The 12,474-nt window shown below is 42.1% G+C and overlaps 1 pseudogene; it reads right to left on the bottom strand.

Annotated features, from left to right (window-relative positions):
• Positions 1 to 5,486: 5,486 nt before the first annotated feature.
• Positions 5,487 to 10,016, bottom strand: LOC144372954 (zinc finger BED domain-containing protein 4-like; annotated as a pseudogene).
• Between the last annotated feature and the right edge of the window lie 2,458 nt (positions 10,017 to 12,474).

Below are 12,474 nucleotides of genomic sequence, written 5' to 3'. Positions count from 1 at the left end.
TGAAATTGACTTTTTAAAAAATGTTACCTAAAAATTCCCTTTGCTGTAATGCTTACAATTGAAGGTTTGTATCAGATAAACTTCCCAAGGGTCACTTATTCTAGGAGAGTCTTGCAATCAATAATTCTTACTATTAATCACCTCCAGGGTTATATAACACATTTTTAAAACTTTTTCATAGTGATAACACAAGATAACAACCATCCCCAATACTAATTCTCTGTTGCTATTAATTTACACTGTCTTGTAACATAGTTAAAAAAAAGATAGGCCAAGAAAATACTATTTCAAGTGTGAAAATTTAATTTCCATATGAGGAAATTAAATGCTCCAGGGCCAGAGCAGGCAATGTCAGAAAGCTCACAATAATGAAGTTTCTTTTTAAAATTTAGGTATAAGAGAAAATGCATACTGGGAAGGAGGAAAGAATAGTCGCTAATTGGATGGGCCAGGTACAAGGAGGGTTTATAACATTCTGCATTCTTTTCCTTTTCAAACTTAGTTCATCATGGCTTTTCTAGGCTAATAGAGACTGGGCAGTGAGAGTGTGATGTACTTGATATATGTTTAAGAATTCTAGAAAAGATAAATCACCACTCTTGGTTTGTATTTTCTGAGCCACACCAGTCATAGCAACAGAGCCTTGTCCTTGTGTGTGAAAGCTAATGAGACAGAGTAGACTCTACGGTCAGGAAGTTCTGCTGCTGAATTCTAGATCATGTTTATTAGCTGTTTGAACAAGAGGAAGTTAGTCTCTGAGCCTCAATTCTTCTTCTGTAAAATGAATATAATAACAATATATTGTTATATATGGTTGTGAAGATTAAATCAAAACAGCTTGAATGCTTGCTCTCAGTAAGTTTTAGTACCCACACCATCACCATCACTGCCACTACCACCGCCGATAATCACCACCACCATGATCCCCATCATCATGTCCAAAACTACAACCACCATTTTCTTTGCCTCTAGCACTCACTATTACTCCCTCACTCCCCCCACCACAATCATATCAAAATCCACCACCACCACCTTCACTTCACCATCACCAATACCATCTCCATCTCATAACCATTACTACCATTTCTACTACAACCAACATATCCCAAACCATCACTACCATCATCATTACCACCACCACTTTCATCTTCATCATCAACACTACCACCATCTTCTCTTCCACTACCATCTCCTCCACCATCACCAATATTGTCCTCATTTTGCAGGTAAGAAAACTGACTCCAAGATGAAGTAACTTAATGACAGGAGAGCACACAGACAGAGTTCAAACTTGGGTGCAGAGTCTCTATTTTCAGGCAGTCTAAGATTGGAAAATGGGGTGGCCTGAATTTTGAGTATCACCCTTAGTTTCAGGGTACCCAGAATCCTCCAATCTCTCATTCTTAAACCTAAAAAACAAAAACAAAATCAGCAAACTCTATCAAAATATTAATAAGCAAGGAACCAAAATTCTGCTTTTGGCTGTTTATTGCCACTTGCCTGCATATCTTTAGCTGCCACAAAATAGTCCAAAGCCTACTGCCTTATCTAACCTGTGGAGACTGTAAGAAGGAAAGAAAATGTCATCTAGATCCCTGAGAAAATGAAAATGAATTGTTTATTCTGCCTGGCTCTATAGTAAGACACCTGTATAGGCCCACGGAAGAAAGAGGCCTGGCTGTGTCAACCTTTGGCAAATAGATGGGTATTATGCAGACAGCAGGTAGAACCAGGAGAGAAAGGAAAGGAACTTTCATGTACTCCTGTCCATATTGTTGACTGCTTTATTTTCCTCCCAGGTCCTTCTGGACTTCCTGACTATAAGGCAGAATCTGTGAGGCCCTATGAAAAGTCAGTAGAAAAAGTCCTATCTTATGCATGGACAATTCACAGCAGCCAAATTATGAAACCAGCTTAGGTATCCATCAATGGGTGAGTGGGTAAAGAAAACATATAATGCATACCCACAATGGAGTTTTATTCAGCCATAAAGAAAAATGAAATGATATCTTTTGTGGGAAAATGGATGGAACATAATGTTAAGTGAAATAAGTCAAACTCAAAAAGTCAAGGGTCATATATTTTATATGTGGAAGCTAGAGTGGAAAAAGGTAAAATCATAGGCTCTCATGAAAATCAAAGGGAGATCAGTAGAGGAAAAGGACCAGAGGGAGGGAAAGGGGAAATACTAGGGATGATATTGGCCCAGCTATATTGTTATATTGTGTGCATGTGCAAACATGTAACAACAAATTTCATTATTATGTGCAACTATAATGCACTAATAAAAGTATGGAAAGGAAAACAAAAGTTCTGCCTACTTAGTCAGCACCTTGAACAGACTGCCACTCCAGCCTTTTACCTGGTTTACCCAAAGCAGTTGTAAGATTATCTCCTGTGCAGCCGACCCACCTTACATTGGTTGAATTTTAATCCTTTCCTGGCTCTTGCCCCAGAACAACTTCTACTCCACTGTTGCAAGGAAACTTAAGATTCTCATGGCATTTACCCTTTATTAAGGGACAAACAGCTTTCCTACCCCAAAGAATGAATCTCAAATGCTGGAACTTCAGTAGCCATAACAGAAAGTCACATGAATATTTTATAGGAGGTTCCCATGATTACAATATTACAATGTTGTCCACAGGCAATTTTTCATACCTCAGCTAATAAAGACACAGCAGCAAAATGACAATAAATAACTCTCATAGGTATTATATCCTTAAAGTAGCTCCATTCAAAAGAAGTAAATACAGTATCTTTAAATCACCTGCCCTGGGTTACTGGTGTTCCCAGGAAAAAATGCAAAGAGCATCTCTTCCCACATCAAAATTTAGTGTAAAATCTGTTCAGGATTTTTAAGACAGTGGATATACACTGGTAACTCTGAGAATAGAGGGTGAGTGGGTGGCAGAATGGAAGGAGTATTCATGAGGCTATTAGATTAAAGTAAATAAAAACCATTCCTAGAGGCCAAGGACTAATTCACAAAGAACAAAACAAAATACTGACAGCAGTTTACTAGAAAAATTGTCAATTTTATTAGAAGCTTCAAGAAGTAATGTGGCACAGAGAAGCACATGCACATCTTTGAAGTCAAATAGGTGTTCAAATTCTGGATTCCTAACTTCATAGATCTCTGAGATTCACTTTTTTCATCTTCAATGCTATTGCTTCCTTGGGTTGTCACCATATTAAATGTATGAAAGAACATTTGACAGCAGGTATGGTGGCATTCACCAGGGGCTCTGGAGGCTAAGGCAAGAGGATGGTGAGTTCAAAGCCAGCCTCAGCAATTTAACAAGGCCCTAAGCAACTTAGTGAGACCTTGACTCTAAATAAAATATTATAAAGTGCTAAGGGTTAAATCCCCAGCACCAAAAAAATTTAAAAAGAGAGCACTTGAGAAAGTTCTTGGTCGTCTAATAATAGTGGTTCTAAATTTTGTTTCTACATATTATACCCTAAAAAGGGTTCCACAAACAAAGACCCTTTAAGGGATATGTCAGATTGATTTAAACACATTCATAATGATTTAAAACTGCACAAAAGGAAATGAATTGTGACTAAGTCATTAATTTTTATAAGGATCCTCTTTATTGACATTGTCCATGCTCCTATGTTTTCCAAGATAGGATACCTTCTTAAAATGCACATCCCATTTTTCTTTCCAGTTATGCTGTCTGTCCTCCAAAATAAATTCAAATGTTTTCTCCAAGATTAAGGCTTCCTATATCCCCTGCACAATGTCTTCATAATGATGTTTATACTTACAAAATATATCTCCCACTTTAAGTATGAGGAACATATATTTCTTTTGACTTCGCTCATAATATTAGCCCAGTGTTAGTCACTCATCAGTAGCTGATTAAGTAGGAATTGATATTGTTTTTTAAATTCAAGTCCTGAACTAGGGAAGCAATCAACCCTGTGTGATGGCCTTGGATGTTGACTCAGAAAATAGACCAGGATTTAAACATTTCAATGTGCCTACACTAAGAAATTTCTTCATTGGCTAAGATGAATTCCTTTATGTAACTATATTATAACCTCAAACTGTAATGAGCACTAGAAAAATGAGATTACAACAGCATAAATGGAAATCTGGTTGACATGGTAAAGAACCTTTCTGTACATAATCAACATGGTCTCCAGTCAATACTAAATTATAAATTTTTTATATAACTCATAAATGTTTTTGGCTCCTAACCTGTCTTATTTTTATAACAGTTATGCATTCAGAAAACATAGGAATTTACAAAAACATCTTGTAGTTATAATTTAGGTTTTCAGATGATGCTACATGTGTTTTGGCTCAAAAAGAGATAAATATTCTTGTTAAAGATAACTCACTAAAGCAGAAATCCATTGAAATGCTAAAATTATTCCAAACAAATTTCCTACATTAGCACATTACTTAGGAAAGTTTAATGCCAGTATAAATCATTTTATAGTCTAAATGAAACTCTGTTACTATAAAATAAATCCTGAATGTGCTAGATTCAAGGCACTATGTACTAATACCTTTTCTTGTCTAATGATATTTTCTATAGTATTTTTCATTATTCCTGATTTTTCCCAATGCACAATTGTTCTTTTGTTCTAATCACTTCAAATTTTACTTTATTTGTATCTGGTGGTCTTATTGTACCATATTATAAAGCTACATGTCATATCATATAGCTAGATATTTGTTCCTTAGAATTCTGTCAGCAAGAGATGAACCCTGGTTATAAACAGCCAAAACCAATATTTTTTCCGATGGAATGTAATAATAATAATAATAATGGTAATAATATAATAATAATTTGATACAATTTACACTGAAATTTTCTTTCTTTTGAGTCTTTTGTTCAATAAAGTATATAAATATTCAGTGTAAGAAAGCTCTATTTTTTGAGATAGATGCCTTACATATTACATCTTAGAGTTAATGAAGTTAAAACCATACCTTAAAATGTAACACTTGTTAACATTAATTTTGGGCAGACACGTTGTTTAATACATTATTCTGTTATAGGAATCCTGTAGTAAACTGATTTGCTAAGCAATATGTTATGTAAATTTTCCAACTTACATAGTTTTCTCAACTCTCTGTTTTAAATATATCATAGTAAATGCTCATTTTTTTCCAATTATCTTCCCAAATGATATCATTATTGAGCTCTAAGTAATTTAATTTTTTTGGAAATTGCAAATAAAAAGTTTAATTTCAGAAACTGAATCCATCATTTATAAATTCACTAAAGCACAGTCTACTCGAATTTAGAGTAAGCAAAGGTACAGTATGTGAACAGAACAACTTCCTAAGAGGTCATGGCAGATGGGCAAGTTTTCTCACCCACAACACTTAATGATCTGAAATTAAAACATGAACCTTTTTCAGATGTTAAAGAAAAAACTTTGAAGACATATTGTTAAAAGAATCTGACAATTGAGAATTTCATTCGGATTTTCTTGAGATTCTAAAATACCTGGGTGATGGCTGAATCTTTCCTACTGTTAAAAAAAAAATTCTAAATGCCTAAGGCTAGCCTTACCACTGTAGCCTTCCAGATGCCCCCATTGGTCACTACTGCCTCTAGGGCCCAGGGCGTGGTCCCAGAACCTGGGTCAGTGCACACAGAGCTCCACTGCTCAGGAACACTGAGTCAGAGGTGCCAGATGCAGGCAATGGGCCCCCTGTTGCAATGCTCTGCTCTGCACCAGCTGAATCCTCAGCAGGGACACAAGGGACTCCCATCTCAAGGACTCAGGACGACAGTCTGGAACCTCTGAGAGAATGAATGGACTGTGCAACCCTGAATGCAAAGACTTGAAATGGAACATGCCTGCAACCGTGAACCACAACTACAAGCTCTGTGACAAGTACAGTTTTATTTTCAAACACTTCGTCTCTGTGGTAAACAGTTGGCTTCCAGAATATTCTCTCCATTCCTAGACACACGTTAGAACCTGCAGTTAAAACTGCTCAGTCAGGATGGCTTTGTCTCCATCTCCTATTTACAAGTTTCATTTCACAGCTACAAAAGTGGTTTTGTTGCAATCAAAGCAATATTTAACTAAAATACAGTACCTGATTCATGGTTTTTACACAATTGAATAAACAGTCTACAGGATAGAGTTGTTTACATCTTGTCTCCATTCTAATAAAACAAATTTCTGACCCCTAACTTAAAAGAGATGTTGCAGTTATAAATTAAAACCTGATCACCCACTTCATAACTGAGTAGACAGGCTGCGTCCAGTGGACTCCTCAACCCCTGCTACCTGGCTCGACAGGAGTAAGACATCTGTGAGGTTACCTTGCAGTGTGGCCTGGCAAGTGGCCCCAGATGCTAGCCTGATGTCTCACATGTCCCTATTGGGAGGGTCACAGCCCTGGAACAACAGCCAGCCAGCACTGTGGAGAGCATCTCTGGTCTGGCAACTCTGTCGTGAGTTCAATAATGAAAGTATATCAAGGGAAGATTCACTTTCAAAAATATAAGATTTTCAAAATGCTTCATCATGAGCTGGGGCTGGCAAAAGCTGCCGTTCTCCGTGAGTGTGCTGAACAGCTTTTCAAAGGGATGGTACTTGGGGGACAGCCCCAAAATCTGGTGGCCAAAGTGGACAGTCCAGGACAGGACGACCGCTTGAGGTTCCAGTAGGCAAGCAGGTCACAGCTGTGCTCCAATACCTCCTCCTCCAAGTAGGTGAGCACCATGTCTTTGGGAAGCCTCTCCCACCTGTCTCTCCTCTCCACCTTGGCCACCAGCGACCACAGGCTTTCTTCTCCACCAGTCTCTAGACCAGGCCCTGAGTCACAGCCATTGGAGATGGCTGTGCCCTCTGAGGTAGAATTCAATATTTCTAGCTCCCTGATTAGATCCTGCATGTACTGCTCCACCTCCTCCTCTGTGAACAGGGAGGCTTTGTAGCGAGGTTCCAGCAGCGGGTCATGGAGGGTGGCGGACAGGTGGCTCACCATGACTTCTTTCAGCGACATCATCATAATGTCAATGCCTATCTTCTCCCCAAAGAGCATCTCGACCTTCTTGCTGAGGATGTGGATCATGGGGATGACCTGGCTTAGAGTGGACATGTAGGTACTCATCTCCAGGCTGGTGGCATCTAAGAGTTTCAGCGCATGACACATAGACTGCATGACTTCCCACTGGAAGCAGCTGATCAGCTCTCTGAAGTTGCACTCGATGGACATCTCCTTAATGACCCTCCTCTGCTCCAGCAGCCACTCCAGCATTTGCAGGGACTTGCTCCACCTGGACTGCACATTCTGGACGAGGCAGTATTGCTGCAGCTCTTACTCCCGCTGCAGTGTGGCCAGCTTCTCCCTGGCACTTGGGGAGTGCTTGGGCTGCTCACACAGCTTCTGGGAGGTGCTCAGCAGGCTCTGCACCATCCTCTGGCTCTTGATGGCCTCACTTATGATCAGGTCCACCTTGTGGCTGAAGCAGGGCATGCTCGAGTGCTCCGCCTTGGTCAGAATCTTGCGATGCTCTGGTTGTTGGTGACCATGATGCCCGCTTGCAGGCCGATGGACTTACACCCAAGCTTCTCACCAGCACTCTAGCTGCTTCTGGATGCTGCCACCGCCATAGACACAGTAAATCTGCGATGCGTCCAAAAGCGCTGATCAGTGGTGGTCCTCTCAGTGTGGGCAGGCCAAGAACGCAAAGGTGAGCCAGTGGGCAGTGACGGTCAGGTACTCACAGGTCTGGGTACTCATCCGATGTGAAGTGGACCACACTGCTGTCAGCCTCCTTCAGCTGCTGTCAGAATCATCTGCTTAACATTGTCATACATGCCCGGGATAGCTGTCCTGGAGAAGTAGGGAGGGGAGTACAAAGATTACTGAGGTTTCTAGTATTTGAGCAGCCTGACAAAACCAACCGTTATCCACAAAGAAGTATGGCTGAGGTCAAGTGCGATCATTTCTGCTATCAGACTGGTGATTTTTTTTGGCAATTGAGTGAGAGTCATAAAACTTCTCACTGGGGTCATTGAAGGAGGACCTGCCCAACAACTCTGTGTTCAGTGGCCCCTTGATGCCTGGAGAGCTGGACAGGGTGGTCTTGGAGTGGACCTCTTCCTTGAGTACATACTGGAACCTCTGCAGGTGCCTCAGGAGGCAGCTGGAGCCCCAGGTTAGTGGGCTTCTTGCCCCTGCTGATGGTCCAGCTGCAATGCAGACACACCACCTTGGTGGAGTCCACAGAACAAAGGGAGAAGTGGTTCCACAGCTTGAGGTCTTCTTGCTGCTGATGGGAAACACCGCTTGGTGGTTCCTCCTGACCACTGCTAGGAGGCCAGGCATCTTAGAGGAGCTTTCTGCAGAAGCCAAAGTGGCAGCTAGAGAGTTTGCCAAACTGGCACCCAGGAAGCCCTTCTGGGCCCCGACCACCTTGGGGTGGCATCTGTACAGATGTTGCATCAAACAGCTGGTGCCCATATCCCTCTTCTTCCCCCCACTGATGACGCAGTCACAGTACAGGCACAGGGCCTTCAGACTGTCCATGGGGGCTGATGAGAAGTGGTGCCAGACTTCCGACTTCAGCCTCTTCATGACCTTCTTGTTCTGCTGGAAGACAGCACCAGGCTCACATCTCCTTGGGCTCTACCTGCTGGTCTGCTGCTTCTTAAGAGAGACACCAAAGGAGGACTCACCCACATCTTTGGAGGATGACAGAAGGGACACATCCCTGAGACGTGCATCCCTAGACAGGTTCTCAGCCAGCCTGTCTGGGTACGAGGAGGTCGAGGGGCGCTGTTGGACCAGCTTTCCTGAAGAGGATGATCCGGGTTCCCCCTCTGTAGGCAACAGGGTGGGCAGCAGGGTGGGGAGGTGTGGGGTACAGAAGGGGGATACCCAAGCCATCACCCGTTTTCCTACAGCATGATGGAGCCTTGTGCTCTCCACATGTGCTGGATGAGCAGTTGGTGCCCAGGTCTTTCCGTTCTTACCCCTGCTGAACTCATGCAGTGCACACAGAAGGCCTTGGAGCTACCCAGTGGGGACAGGTAGAAGTGTTTCCAGATGACCAACCTCCTTCTTGCCCCTGTGCTCCTGGGAAGGCAAAGGCTTCTTTCCCCCATGCCCTCTGTGGTTCGCTAGTAGTGGAGCATGGCAAGGTGGGGAAAGATCCTACCTGGGCCTCCTCTCTGCTGTACCTCCAATGACCAGTACATCAGAGACCTCAGAAGAGACCACAGACATGGGCTCTTCCTGCATGTGGTCAGGGAATGGGATCGTAGCTGCCGTCTTCTGGGCAAGTCTGATGGGCAAGAGTGTGGAGCCCACATCCCCAATCTCTGCAGGCTGTGGTGGAAGCAGGAGTGAGGGTGACAGCAAGGAGAAGCCCAGGGACACACTTCAGTTCCCCTGCACTAGCTTGGTGGGGTGCGCAGGCCTCATGTGCCTCATGAGGCAGCTGGTGCTCAGGTCCTTCTCGTTCTTGCCCCTGCTGAACTCCTGCATGCAGTGCCTACATATTGCCTTAGTCTGTCCCAGAGCAAGATGGAGAAATGGTTCCACACTGGAGATTTCTTCCTGGAGCTGATGTGGCAGCTGGAGAGGAGGCTCTGGGTTACGGCTTCCATGGCCACACTGGGCTGCGTGCTGCTGTACTGGGGGAACAGAGCCCCATAGCCATCCTCCCTGAGGTACCACCAGCCTGGCCCTCCACCTGCTCCTCACATCCTCCTGCTCAGTCTGAAAGTCCACCCCTTCCAAACAGTGGCTGGGAACTGGATCACCTTCTTCCTCCTCTATTTTGGAACTTGTCATCAGAAACACAATCACCTTTTCCTCTGGGACTAGTGTCCTAGTTGTCTTCCACCAGGGACCATAACTACCCTAGCTCATTCCTCATGCTAGTGTCTCAGGTCAATGGAGAGCTCGTCTGAGTGCCCCTGTGCACATGCATCACCGTCACCCTTTCATAGCCATTCCATCTCTCGGGCTGCTCCTGTGAGTGCTCCACATGGGGCTCTGCTGCCATGTGCCTGGCCATGGGGACGCACAGGGGAGACTGGCTGCAGGTCATGAAGACCGGGTCCCCACCACCTTGACAGCACCTCCTGCATGTCCCAGATGCACACAGGAAAGCTCACAGCAGTGGGACACCTCACAAAGCAGAAGCAATCCAGGGCCATCGCCTCCTGCGTCCTTTGAGAAGCATGCCTTGGTGCTCAACACGAGGCAGAGTTACCACCACCAAGTGAGAAGCAGGAGAAGCAGGTGAGCCTGCTAAGACACAGCCAGCCACAGCCAGCAGCCTCCAGGGCCAGGAAGGGGCCTCCCACCAGGCACATTGGCCCCTGGTCAGCATGTCCTGGGTTAGCGTCACACTGCCTCGAGAGCTCAGAGCTGTGAGTAGAAGGACAAAGGCAGGCAGGACAGGAAGGCAGAAGCAGACATTCATCCACATCTACCAGAGGTCCATGTCCCAGTTCTCACTCTGCAAACTCTAGGCAGGCCAAGGATCTGGGCAGCGCTGGTCTGTGCGCTGGGGACCCCTATTGGCGTGGCGCCCATTCTTTAGCTGCTTTGTCTGCCCCCAGCGCCCCTCCTGCTGGCTAGGCACCACAGCCAAGGACTTTGGCCCAGTAGCCTGAAATGCTGAGGTCCCTGCGCCCCTCCCAGGGACCCATGTGCCAGCGTGGGGGGCACCAATTAAATTTGATTTGTAGCTGCATTAATTAATTGGCCTTAACATTTTCCAGAACAGTTAATATTGAAGTTTGGAAGAACAAACAATATTTTGTAATAATTAGGACCACTGAAATAGTACCATTAAAGAACAATCATTAGCAGCATTTCACATTTATAGATATCACCTACCAAACCACAAATCAAATTAACATATTCCTGATTTGTTTTTTATTAGCTGTTAACTTTATACAGAATTCCTTGTTGAATTCCCTAATTGAATGTTGTTGAAAAGTTAAGATTAGTTGGCACGGATTTAGGATTTGTCATTGATTGTGCTTTCACAAAAGCTTGTGATAGCTGTTAATTTTATATAATTAAATATGTTTTTGCATTATAATTTTAAAATATTTTGCTGAGAATATGTTTTATCAGTGTTATTTCTGAAATACATATTTTCATTGTAAAAGGGTCAGGTCAAAATAATTCAAATAGTTTATGTAAGAATATGAATAAATAGATCCAGACATCCTTATAAATTTAAATGGTATCTTCTACCCTAAAATTAAGATAAATGTTTAGGAATCCTTAACACCTTTACCTACAAACTAAAATGTTGATACACTTTAGACAAAAGCTATTAGGTGCTGGGACAGCAACATAATTTAACTTAGACAAAGAGTTAATATTTTAGTTTTGTCATACATTCATAAAGATTGTGGTTCCACTTAACTTAAAATGTTATTTTGGATTTAATTTTTTGTTAGAAAAATTGATGTATGTTGAAAAGAAATTTTTTTAAATGAGAATTTCTATCATTCTTATAATCAAAGAAATCAATAAAGGTGGACTGCCACTTGTTCTCCCTCTTTGATGAGATTAGACTCTCTGTCTACCTTGATCAATAGATTTTTAAAATTAGGTAACTTTTAAATCCAAAGTTTTTGTACAAATCTTTTTATGGCACCACGAAAAGAATCACAAATTCCGATTTTGTGTACAGTATTAAACAATCAAACAAGGAGATTTTTCAAAGTAGTTAATAAAGCTCAGTTGTGTGAAGAGCCCTTATCTATATGTATGATAGGTTTTGAAGAAAGCTACTCTAAGATGAACTGTGCTGTGGCAGAAATATAAAATCATCCTTGAAGATAAGTTGGCTTGAGTCTACAGAGCCAACTTTATTGCAGCATGAAAAACTCCTTTTTGCTTGGATCTGACAATATTAACCTGGCATTGGACATGATCACCAAAGGAAAAAGGATCCATTAAAAAATGAGAGTAATGGATAAACTGCTAAGAAGCCAGCACAACAACATGTCTTTGATGATTTCTTTTGACAGAAACATTGTACTTATCTTAACGTCACACGAAGACATGAATGTAATGAATGGACCTGTTAAGCATTAACAATGCTTACCAATAATAAAATTCTATTTAAAGTCAAGATACATCTTTAAAATTACAATTCCAGAAAGAAGCAGGGTTGGTCATTAAGTCATAATTAAACACTAGCATACAACCAGAAACATTGTACTGTCATAAAACCACAATGTCAGATGAAAACCACAGAAATAGTTCCACTCAGTCCTAGCATCCAGGAAATTCTTTTTAAAGGTGTTCCTTTTTTGGGCTTTCCCAATTTGTACTCAGCAATGAAATCAGAAACCTTTTGTGATGTGTTAAACATTCATTTTCTGTATATATACTGTATGATCCTAAATAGAATACAGAATTTTCAACCCATCTTAAATGATCTGATAACTTACATCATATGCTTCATTTTATCATGGTCTACAGTGTATCAAATATATAAAAGG

This window comes from Ictidomys tridecemlineatus, unplaced genomic scaffold (genome assembly GCF_052094955.1).
Source record: "Ictidomys tridecemlineatus isolate mIctTri1 unplaced genomic scaffold, mIctTri1.hap1 Scaffold_202, whole genome shotgun sequence".
Taxonomy (NCBI): Eukaryota; Metazoa; Chordata; class Mammalia; order Rodentia; family Sciuridae; genus Ictidomys; species Ictidomys tridecemlineatus.
The sequence above is the reverse complement of the archived record's forward strand: the minus strand, read 5'-3'. Positions and strand labels throughout refer to the sequence as shown.